At 38.7% G+C, this 10,047-nt stretch overlaps 1 long non-coding RNA gene across 1 annotated transcript in view; it reads left to right on the forward strand.

Moving 5' to 3' along the window:
• The window catches only part of LOC121022015 (uncharacterized), a 32,944-nt gene extending 23,099 nt beyond the window's left edge, over positions 1–9,845 (forward strand). The window contains exon 5 of the long non-coding RNA XR_005786782.1: positions 8,862–9,845. This is a non-coding gene — a long non-coding RNA (uncharacterized LOC121022015). The remainder of the gene's footprint in view (positions 1–8,861) is intronic.
• Positions 9,846–10,047: the final 202 nt, after the last annotated feature.

The following is a 10,047-nucleotide window of genomic DNA, read 5'->3' on the forward strand; positions in this document are numbered from 1 at the left end:
CTTCCATTCAAGAGTCCCACAGGACAGTAGCAAACAAAGAAACAGTTCTTTCTTTTTTCTTTTCTTTCTTTCTTTCTTTTTTTTTTTTTTTTTTGCTTAAAATTTTTTTTATTATTTTAGAGAGAGAAAGTGAGCAAGGAAGAGGAACAGAGGGAGAGAGAGAGAGAATATTAAGCAGGCTCCATGCTCAGCAAAGAGCCTGACACAAGGCTTGATCTTATGACCCTGGGCCAAAATCAAGAGTCAGCTGCTTAACTGACTGAACCACCTAGGTGCCAAAATGAAGCAGTTCTTAACTGGCTATCCCCCTCTAAGACTCAGTGCAGAGGGAGCAGGCAGAAATGCCCATCTCTCAGTCTTTCCATGAAAGAGGTCTATTTGCATACTTTAAAAGCTTCTAATTTAGCACACAACTAGGAGCTAGCCGCATTCCTTTCCAGAGACCAGGGAAAGCCTGCAGACACCTCCTCTGTCTTCTTCCTCTAGTCTGCTAAAGTCACCAGTTTCTCCCTGGAAGGAGCTTGTGTGTATGTCTTGTGCTCCAGCTTTTGTGGCTGCCACCTGAGGAATGGGTCCCCAGATCACCTGGCTCTCAAGACCAATGGGGGCATCCATTCAGGAGTCCCATGGTATTATTAAAAACACAGAAGTTCTGGGGTGCCTGAGTGGCTCAGTTTGTTGAATGTCTGCTTCTTGGTTTCTGCTCAGGTCATGGTCCCAGTGTTGTGGGATCAAGCCTTGAGTCAGGCTTTGCACTGAGTGTGGACCCTTCTTGGAATTCTCTTTCTCCCTCTGCCCTCCCCAACCCCTCTGCCCTTGCTAAAAAACCACCACCACCTACAACAACAAAAGCAGAGAAGTTCTTAATAGGCCCAGGACCAAAGTCTCATGGATGGTTATACATCAGGGCCCAGCAGAGAAGAGACAAAAATGCCCACTTTCCAGTTTCTCTCTGGAAGGAGCCTAACTATACATTTTTTCAGCTGCTACCTGACTGGTTTCCAAATAGCCTGTATCTGTCTACGGCCATACCATCCTGAATGCACCCAGTCTCGTCAAATAGCTTATATCTATGTACTGACTGTGATCATCCCCTTTGGATATTGACAGGTGTTGGCACAAACTCAACTATTGGGAGCCACTAAGTACAAAGAAGGTGGCTTGGACAATCACAAAGATTTGAGAGACAACCAAGAGCACTGGTCAGGCTAATTGATGAGGTTCATTTCCCACAGAAGACTACTCTTTCAAAACACAGAGAGGTCTCTATTTTATTTAATACATAGAAACCAACACAGAGAGTCAAAGAAAATAACAGAGGAGTATGTGCCAAGCAAAAGAACAAGATAAAACTCTAGAAACAGATCTTAATGAAACAGATAAACAGTTTACCTAACAGAGAGTTCAAAATAACAATCATAAGGATGTTCACTAAAGGTCAAAACAATGCATGAACAAAGTGAGAATTTCAACAAAAAGAAAATATAAAAAAATACCAAACAAATCATAAAGCTGAAGAATATACTAACTGAACTGAAAAATTTAATACAGAGTTTCAGCATCAGTCTAGATCAATTAGAAGAAAAGATCAGCAGACTAGAAGACAAGGCATTGGAGTTCATCCAATTAGAGAAGCAAAAAGAATGGGAAAGAGTGAAAATAGCTTGGGGACTTATAAGACACCATAAAGTGAAAAAACAGGGATCCCATAATAAAAAGAGAGAGATTAAAGGGGCAGAAAGTCTATCCAAATGAACAGTGGCCACAAACTTCCCTAACCTGGGGAAATAAACAAATCTCCAGATCCAGGAACTCTGGAGAGTTCCAAGAAAAATGAATCCAAAGAGACCCACACTAAGACACATTATAATTAAATTGTCAGCAGTTAAAGATGATAGGATTTTAAAAGCAGCAAGAGGAAAATGATTTGCTGTGTGTAAGGGAACTTCCATAATACTATCAGTATATTTTTCAGCAAAAACTTTGCAGGCCAGAAGTAGGTGAGATGAAGCCTGGCTCAGTTGGTGGAGTGTGTGACTCTTGATCTTGGAGTTGTGAGTTTGAGCTTCACATTGGGTGTAGAGATTACTTAAAAATAAAAATCTTTAAAAAAAGGTGTGGGATAATATATTCAAGATACTGAAAGAAAAAAACCTGCCAACCAGGAATACTCTGCCCAGCAAAGTTGTCTTTCAGAATTGAAGGAGAGACGAGTTTTCCAGACAAGCAAAAGCTGATGGAGTTCATCTCCACTAAGCTGGCCTTATAGAATTGTTAAAGTGAGTTCTCCCAGCTAAAACAAAAGATTCAGATTAGTAACATGAGATAATATGAAAGTATAAAACTCATTGGTTAAAGTACATATATAGTTATATTTAGAATACTCTAATGTTGTAACAGTGGTGAGGAAATCAGAACTCTAGTATAAAGGTCAAAAACAAACATTAAAATTACTATAATTGCAATAATTTGTTAATGGATACACAATATAAAACAAAATTGTGACATCAAGAACATAAAATGAGGGTGCCTGTCAGTTAAGCATTGGACTTTGGCTCATGGCTTGTGAGTTGGAGACCCACATCAGGTGAGCTTGAGCCCTGCTTTGGGTGAGTCCTGCTTCTCTCTATTTCTCTCTCTCCCTTTCTCTCCCTCTCTGCCCCTCATGGGATTCTCTCTCTCTCTCTCTCTCTCTCTCTCTCTCTGCCTCTTGATCAGTTGCTGTCTCCTCTCTCTCTCTCTCTCTCTCAAAAAAAAAAAAAAAAAAAAAGGATGCCTGGGTGGCTCTGTCGGTTAAGCATGATCTCACAGTTTGAGAGTTAGAGCCCAGTGTCAGGTTTTGTGCTTACAGCTTAGAGCCTAGAGCCTGCTTCAGATTCTGTGTCTCCCTCTCTCTCTGCCCCTCCTCTGCTCACATTCTGTCTTTCTTTCAAAAATAAATGAACATTTAAAATAAAACAAAACAGAACCAAAAACCCCAACAGCAACATAAAATGGTTGGGAGCAGTGTAAGAATGTAGAGCTTTTGTATGCAATCAAAGTTAAACTGTTATCAGCTTAAAATAGACTTATAAATTTAAAAAGCTTTATATAAAGCAAAAAAGAAGAGAACAAGAGAGAAAGAAAGGAAACAAAGGAATTAGAAAACAACCAGAATTCGATTAACAAAATGTCAAAGGTAAGTCTATATCTATCAATAATTGCTTTCAATGTAAATGGAACAAATTCTCCAATCAAAAGATATAGTGTAACTGAATGGATAAAAAAACAAGACTCAACTATATGCTGCTTACATGAGAGTCACTTCAGATATTAGGAACACACACAGTCTGAAAGCAAAGGGATGGAAAAGATATTCCATTAAAATTAGAAGAATTAATATTGTTAAAATATCCATACTACCCAAGATAATCTACAGGTTCAATGCAATCATTACCAAAATTTCAATGGCATTTTTCACAGAAATAGAAAAAAAAAAACAATCCTAAAAGTGGTATTGAACCACAAAATCCTGAATAGTCAAAGCTATCTTGAGAAAGAGCAATACTAGAGTCATCACAGTTCCTGATTTCAAATTATACTACAAAGCACAGTAATCAAAACAGTATAGTATTGGCAAAAAAAAAAAAAAAACAACAACAACAACAACAACAACAACAACAACAACACAACAAAAAACAGACACACAGATCAGTGGAAAAGAATAGAGAGCCCAGATGTAAATTCACACATATATGGTAAATTAATTTATGACAAAGAAGCCTAGAATATACAGTAGGGAAAGGATAATGTCTTCAATAAATGGTGTCACCTCAACATTGATTAAAGTCACCTCAACATTGATTAAAGTCACCTCAACATTGATTAAAGACTTGTATACAAAACCTAAAACTGTATAATTCCTAGAAGAAAACATCAAGGACAAATCTTTAACACTGGTTTTAGCAATGGTTTTTTTGGATTTGACACCAAAGGCAAAGGCAACAAAAGCAAAAATAAACAAATAGGTCTATATCAAACTAAAAAGCTTCTTTATACCAAAGAAAACCATCAACAAAATGAAAAGGCAAACTAACAAATGGGAGAAAATATTTGCAGCTCATATATTTAATAAGGGGTTAATATCCAAAATATGTATGAAACCCATACAAAAAAAATTCATCAAAACAAAACACAAACAAAAACAAAAAAACCAACAAAAAACCCAAGCAGCCTGATTAAAAAAATGAGCAGAGGAACTGCACAGACTGAGTAGACATTTTTCCAAAGAAGATACACAAATGGCTGTTGTATATATGAAAAGGTGATCAATAGTACAAATCATCAGGGAAATGCAAATCCAAAACACAATGAGATATCACCTCATACTTGTTAAAATATCTATCATCAAAAAGACAAGAGATGAGTATTTGGTGAGGATGTGGAAAAAAGGGAACACTTATGCACTGTTGGTGGGAATGTAAATTGGTCCAGTTACTATGGAAATCAGAGTTAAAAAGTAAAAATAGAACTACCATATGATCCAGCAATTCCACTTCTGGGTATATATCCAAAGGAAATGGAAACATCACCTCAAAGAGATATCTGCACCTCCACATTCACTGCAGCATTGATTCATAGTAGTCAAGATATGGAAACAACCTAAGTGTCTGTCAATGGATGAATGGATAAAGAAGATGTGGCGCACACACACACACACACACACACACACACACACACACACTGGAATATTATTCAGCTATGAATATGAAAAAGAAGGAAATTCTATTTGCAACAACATGGTTGGACCTTGAAGGCATTATGCTATGTGAAATAACTCAGACAGAGAAAGATGAATACTGCATGATGTCCCTCATATGTGGAATCTAAATAAGCTGAACTCATAGAAACAGAGACTAGACTGGTGGCTATCAGGGACTTGCAGTGTGGGGAAAATGGGAAGATGTTGGTCAAAGAATATCATCTTCCACTTGTAAGATGAATAAGTTCTGGGGATCTAATATACAGCATGATGATTATAGCTAATAATACTGTATTATATACTTTAAAGTTGCTAAGAGAGTAGTTCTTAAATGTTCTCACACACACACAAAATAAATAGTAATTATGTGATGTGATGGTGGTGTTAGCTAATAGTGTGGTGTTTTTCAATATATGTTTTTCAATATATATCAAATCAACACATTGAACAACTTATACAATATTGTGTGCCAATTATTATACCTCAATAAAGCTGGGAAAAAGTAAATTTATAATGAACTATCATGGTCAGTTAAAAAGCCCTGTGACTTTTCAATAAAAGTCCGTGTTTTTTAAGGCATGTATAAACCTAGCCACAAGTTAAGGAAAGTGGCAGAGGATGTTGGCCATACCACACATTGGATTGTCATCCTTGTTAATAGTTTTATTTTTTTTGTACCTAGTTTTTGAAACATTAATATACATTGTTGAATAAAGTTACATCACTGTTAATTAATTACAAAATTATACAAAGTTATAATTATTGTTACAAAGAAAGTAGAGAAAAAAATGACCTGTACACAAAACTTAATAGAACAAAAAGTGTATTCAAGGCCAGACAACAAGAAAAGAGGTGCTATGACTGTCTAGGCAAGAAATTGTTAGGGCTTCAATGATGCCAAGTTAGTAGAGAGGAGAAGGGGACATTGAAAAGAAAGAAATTGGTTGAGAGAGGAGACTAGAGATAATGGATATTGTTGGCAGGAATGGTCTGGGCATCTGTGGCATCAAACTGGGTACAGTTTTGATATGGTGGAAATAAACAACTGGATTTGGGGTCGGAGACTTTGACTTGAGTCCCAATGCTACTACTTATTTGAGCGACCTTGGGTATTCTATTTTAGTTTTCTGAGTTTTAATTTCCTCAGTTTTCCAGGGGTGATTGTTGTGATTCTCAGGGTTGTTGTAAGGGCTAAATGACTCAATATTTGTGGAATATACTTTGTAAAGAGCTAGACCTGAAGAGGCTGAATAAGGATGTATGCTTAAAAAAAGACAAAAAAAAAAAACACTGAACAAAACCTGGTATGTTTATGAGAAACTGTTATGCAGCATATATTGAAAAGGATATGGAGAAGCCATTTGTTCCTGGGGCAGAGAGTGCTGGTTGGCTAACCACTACCCACTCTCTTATTGTGTGTCATTAACAGAATCCTGATTTTATTTGGGTGGCAATGTTCTCAGCTGTGAACTACATTGCTCAAACTCCTTTGCAAATGGAGCTGCCCAATTAGGTATAAGAAGAATATTTGGATAGAACTTCTGGTGAAGTTGTTTAATGAGGGCTAACTCATCTGGGAGTACTGCTCTTTTGTTCTGACCACCTTCTACTTCCTGCTCCTGGGAACATGATGTGATGATTGGGGTTCCAGTATCCATTATGTGACTATGATGTAATCTTGAAGATGAAAGCCATTGTAGTAAGGATAGCAGAGCAGAAAGAAGACTTAGTTTCTGATGACCACCAGGACACTCGGTGTGCTCGGTGTGCCTATCTTCAGTTTTCTTTTACATGAGAGAAAAATGAACCCCTACCTTATTTAAGCCACTATCATTTCAGGTTTCTGTTTCTAGTAAACCCAATTTGTTCCTAAATATATAGAACCCTTCCCAGAGATATTTAGGGATTGAAAAGCCATACCATAGAGCAGGAGTCAGCAAACTTTCCTGTTAAAATATTTCCTAAATATTTTAGGTTTTGGGAGATATATGGTCTCTGTCTTAGCTACTCAACTCTATTGTTGTAGTGCGAAGGCAGCCATAGAAAATATGTAAACAAGTAAGTGTGGCTATGTTCAAATAAAACTTTACGGACACTGAAGTTTGAATTTCATATAATTTCACATGTCATGAAATATTGTTCTGCTTTCTTCAACCATTGAAAAAATATAAAAGTTATCCTTAGCTCACAGATTGCACAAAAACAGGATTTGGACCTCAGGCTGTAGTTTGTCACCCCATACTATACAAGATACAATTTCAGCAAATAAACCAAGGAATAAGCATTGTAAGCATTTATTATGTATTTGTTAGTTATCTTTATGCTTCTGTATGTTTCAAAACTTTCTTGGATATAGAATTGGAGCTATAAAGTAATGAGACTAGTTTTTAATTAACATATGAAAAATTACACATTTAAATGAATGCCCCGCTAATAACTTTGAGAAGTAAAAGATCAATCCCAGTTATGCTGATCACAATATCATGTGAAATTTTATTTGAATATCTAAGACTGGTCTGTTTGTTTGTTGGTTTTTAAGTTTATTTATTTATTTTTGGAGAGGGAGAGACTGTGCAAGTAGCGGAGGGGCAGAGAGAGATAGGAAGAGAGAGAGAGAGAGAGAATTCCAAGCAGGTACCACACTGCCAGTGCAGAGCTTGATGTGGGGCTGGAACCCATGAAGCTGTTGAGATCATGACTGAGCTGAAACCAAAGGTCAGACACTTAAATGACTGAGCCACTCAGGTGCCCTAAGACTAGTCTTTTTTTTTTTTTTTTAAAGGACTATCTTACTTTATTTAAAAAAAATTTTTTTTTAAAGTGTTTATGTTTGAGGGGCGCCTGGGTGGCGCAGTCGGTTAAGCGTCCGACTTCAGCCAGGTCACGATCTCACGGTCCGTGAGTTCGAGCCCCGCATCGGGCTCTGGGCTGATGACTCAGAGCCTGGAGCCTGTTTCCGATTCTGTGTGTCCCCCTCTCTCTCGCCCCCCCCCCCGTTCATGCTCGGTCTCTCTTGGTCCAAAAAAAAATAAACGTTGAAAAAAAAATTAAAAAAAAAATAAAGTGTTTATGTTTGAGACAGAGAGAGACAGAGCATGAACGGGGGAGGGTCAGAGAGAGAGGGAGGCACAGAATCCGAAGCAGGCTCCAGGCTGTCAGCACAGAGTCCGACGCGGGGCTCGAACCCATGGGCCGTGAGATCATGGCCTGAGCCAAAGTCGGACACTTAACCGACTGAGCCACCCAGGTGCCCCAGAACTATCTTACTTTATAACCATACTTTGTAAGATCACATTTCCTGTTGGCCATTCAAGGTGTTAAGCTAGTAAAGACCAGTTTGAGGTAGCCTGAAGAAACATGAGGCAAGCCAAGGACACTTTTTCACTTTAGCTGTTGCTGCTTGCAGTGACTGATACAGGCCATTAATTGGTGATATAAACAGAGCAGGCTGAGTCAAGTTTTTGTGGGAAAGACTGAGGGGTGAAACTTACTACTGGGGGCCTGGAGGATTGGTTTTTGAAAAACCATGGTTGTGTTAATTTTTCAGGTGGGAAAGATGCAGTGTTAGTGGAAAAGAGGAGGATGGAGCTTATGAGTTTATATTGAAGAAAGAGGGTTAAGGACACAGACTGTAAAACTTTGAAGTGGTATGGAAAAGGCCAGGTGTGTGTGTGTGTGTGTGTGTGTGTGTGTGTGTGTGTGTGTAAATTGCCAGAGCCACTGATACTTTCCAAAAAAAATCAAACTCTTCATCCAGCATCAGGTGCAGAGATTATTGGGTTGATTAAAATGTTGACTTCCCTTTCAGTAGGTGTGATAATATATATACACACACCCTCTGTATTGTGGATGTGAGAGAGTGTGTGTGCTCAGGGGACGGTGGACAGGAATGTGGAGAGAAGCCTGTGTGTGGAATGCAGAGGATGATTTGGGTGTGAATGGTCCAGAAATGGAGTGAGAAGTGGTGTGTTATGTAACTAGGGGTAGGGGTCAGGGAGAGAATGCTTTGATGGGCTTTTAGTCATGCCAATAATAATTGTTTAGCCTCACACATGGTAAGAATAGAACGGGTGCTCTCTCCATCTCAGTCTCTCTCTCACTCTTTTTTTTTTCTCCCCAGGCAGCTGTGCAAAGATTGAACCATGTGATCCTGAAAGCACAACACTGAAAGCTTCTGACTGTGCCAAGAGGAGAGAGTAGGGAAACAAAGGCCAAAGCCAGGGCCAAAGCCAGCTGCCAGGAACCCCCATCTCCAACAGCAACACAGGAAAATAATAGTGAGGCTCCATTTACCATCACTCTCCTCCCCAGAGAAGCTCTCTGGATTGGAGATGAAAACTTCCTCCCCAAACCATATCTTCACCCTTTTCCCACCCTTCTGTACTCCCCACTCTTGGGAATGAAGCACCAGGGCTCAGGAAACAAGGTGCTTTTTTCTCTCTCCCTGGAGGGACTGAGTGCTGCTATCCCAGGCCCTGCAGAATTCCTGAAGAATTCAGGGCTTAGGGAAAGTGAAGGAGGACCTCTTGAAGGTGAAGCCCAAAAGTTCAATAAGGACTGTATAACTTGAATAGGGGACCAGCTCAGTAAACTATTAGACTTAGGTTGTGTGCAAGGCTAAAACATCTCCAACTGGTTGTGTTCCCATTTCTCTATGCAATGCTTGTCCTGCTCTTGGTTGATGGATTCTGCTAGGAGGCCTTCAGGAGAGAAAAGAAACAATCTCTTCCCTCATATCTTTTTCTCTTTCTTTACTTCCCCAGACTCGCTTTTCTCCCTCCCTCTCTCCCTCCCTCCTTCCCTCTTTCTAAAGTCTTAGTTCTACTGCAGGCCCTTGACCTCGACACTTCAGTTAGACTATTACCAGACTCACAACATACTTCCTAAATAATCTTCAACCAAACCTTTTGACTTTCTTTGATTTTCAAAAAATACTCACTTCCACCTATCCTTTTTCTTGAGGATAAAATGGGGTTTAAAAAGTGACTGATAAAATACTTTAAACACCTATAGAAATATTACTACATAAATAAAGGGACAGAGGTCACACATCCTGCTGATAAGTGTGAGGACAGTTGTTACCTATAAAAATATTGGCAGTGTTCAATGGATTATTTTTTTTTAAGATGATTTATTTTGAGAAAGAAATAGAGAAATCCCAAGCAGGCCCCACACTGCCAGCATGGAGCCTGATGCAGAACTTGAACTCATGAACCATGAGATCATGACCTGAACTGAAATCAAGAGCAGCATGCTTAACCAACTGACCCAGTGGGTTATTTTTAATATAGGAAATTGAAGTTTTT

Source organism: Herpailurus yagouaroundi, unplaced genomic scaffold (assembly GCF_014898765.1).
Source record: "Herpailurus yagouaroundi ecotype Mexico unplaced genomic scaffold, PumYag 355, whole genome shotgun sequence".
NCBI lineage: Eukaryota > Metazoa > Chordata > Mammalia > Carnivora > Felidae > Herpailurus > Herpailurus yagouaroundi.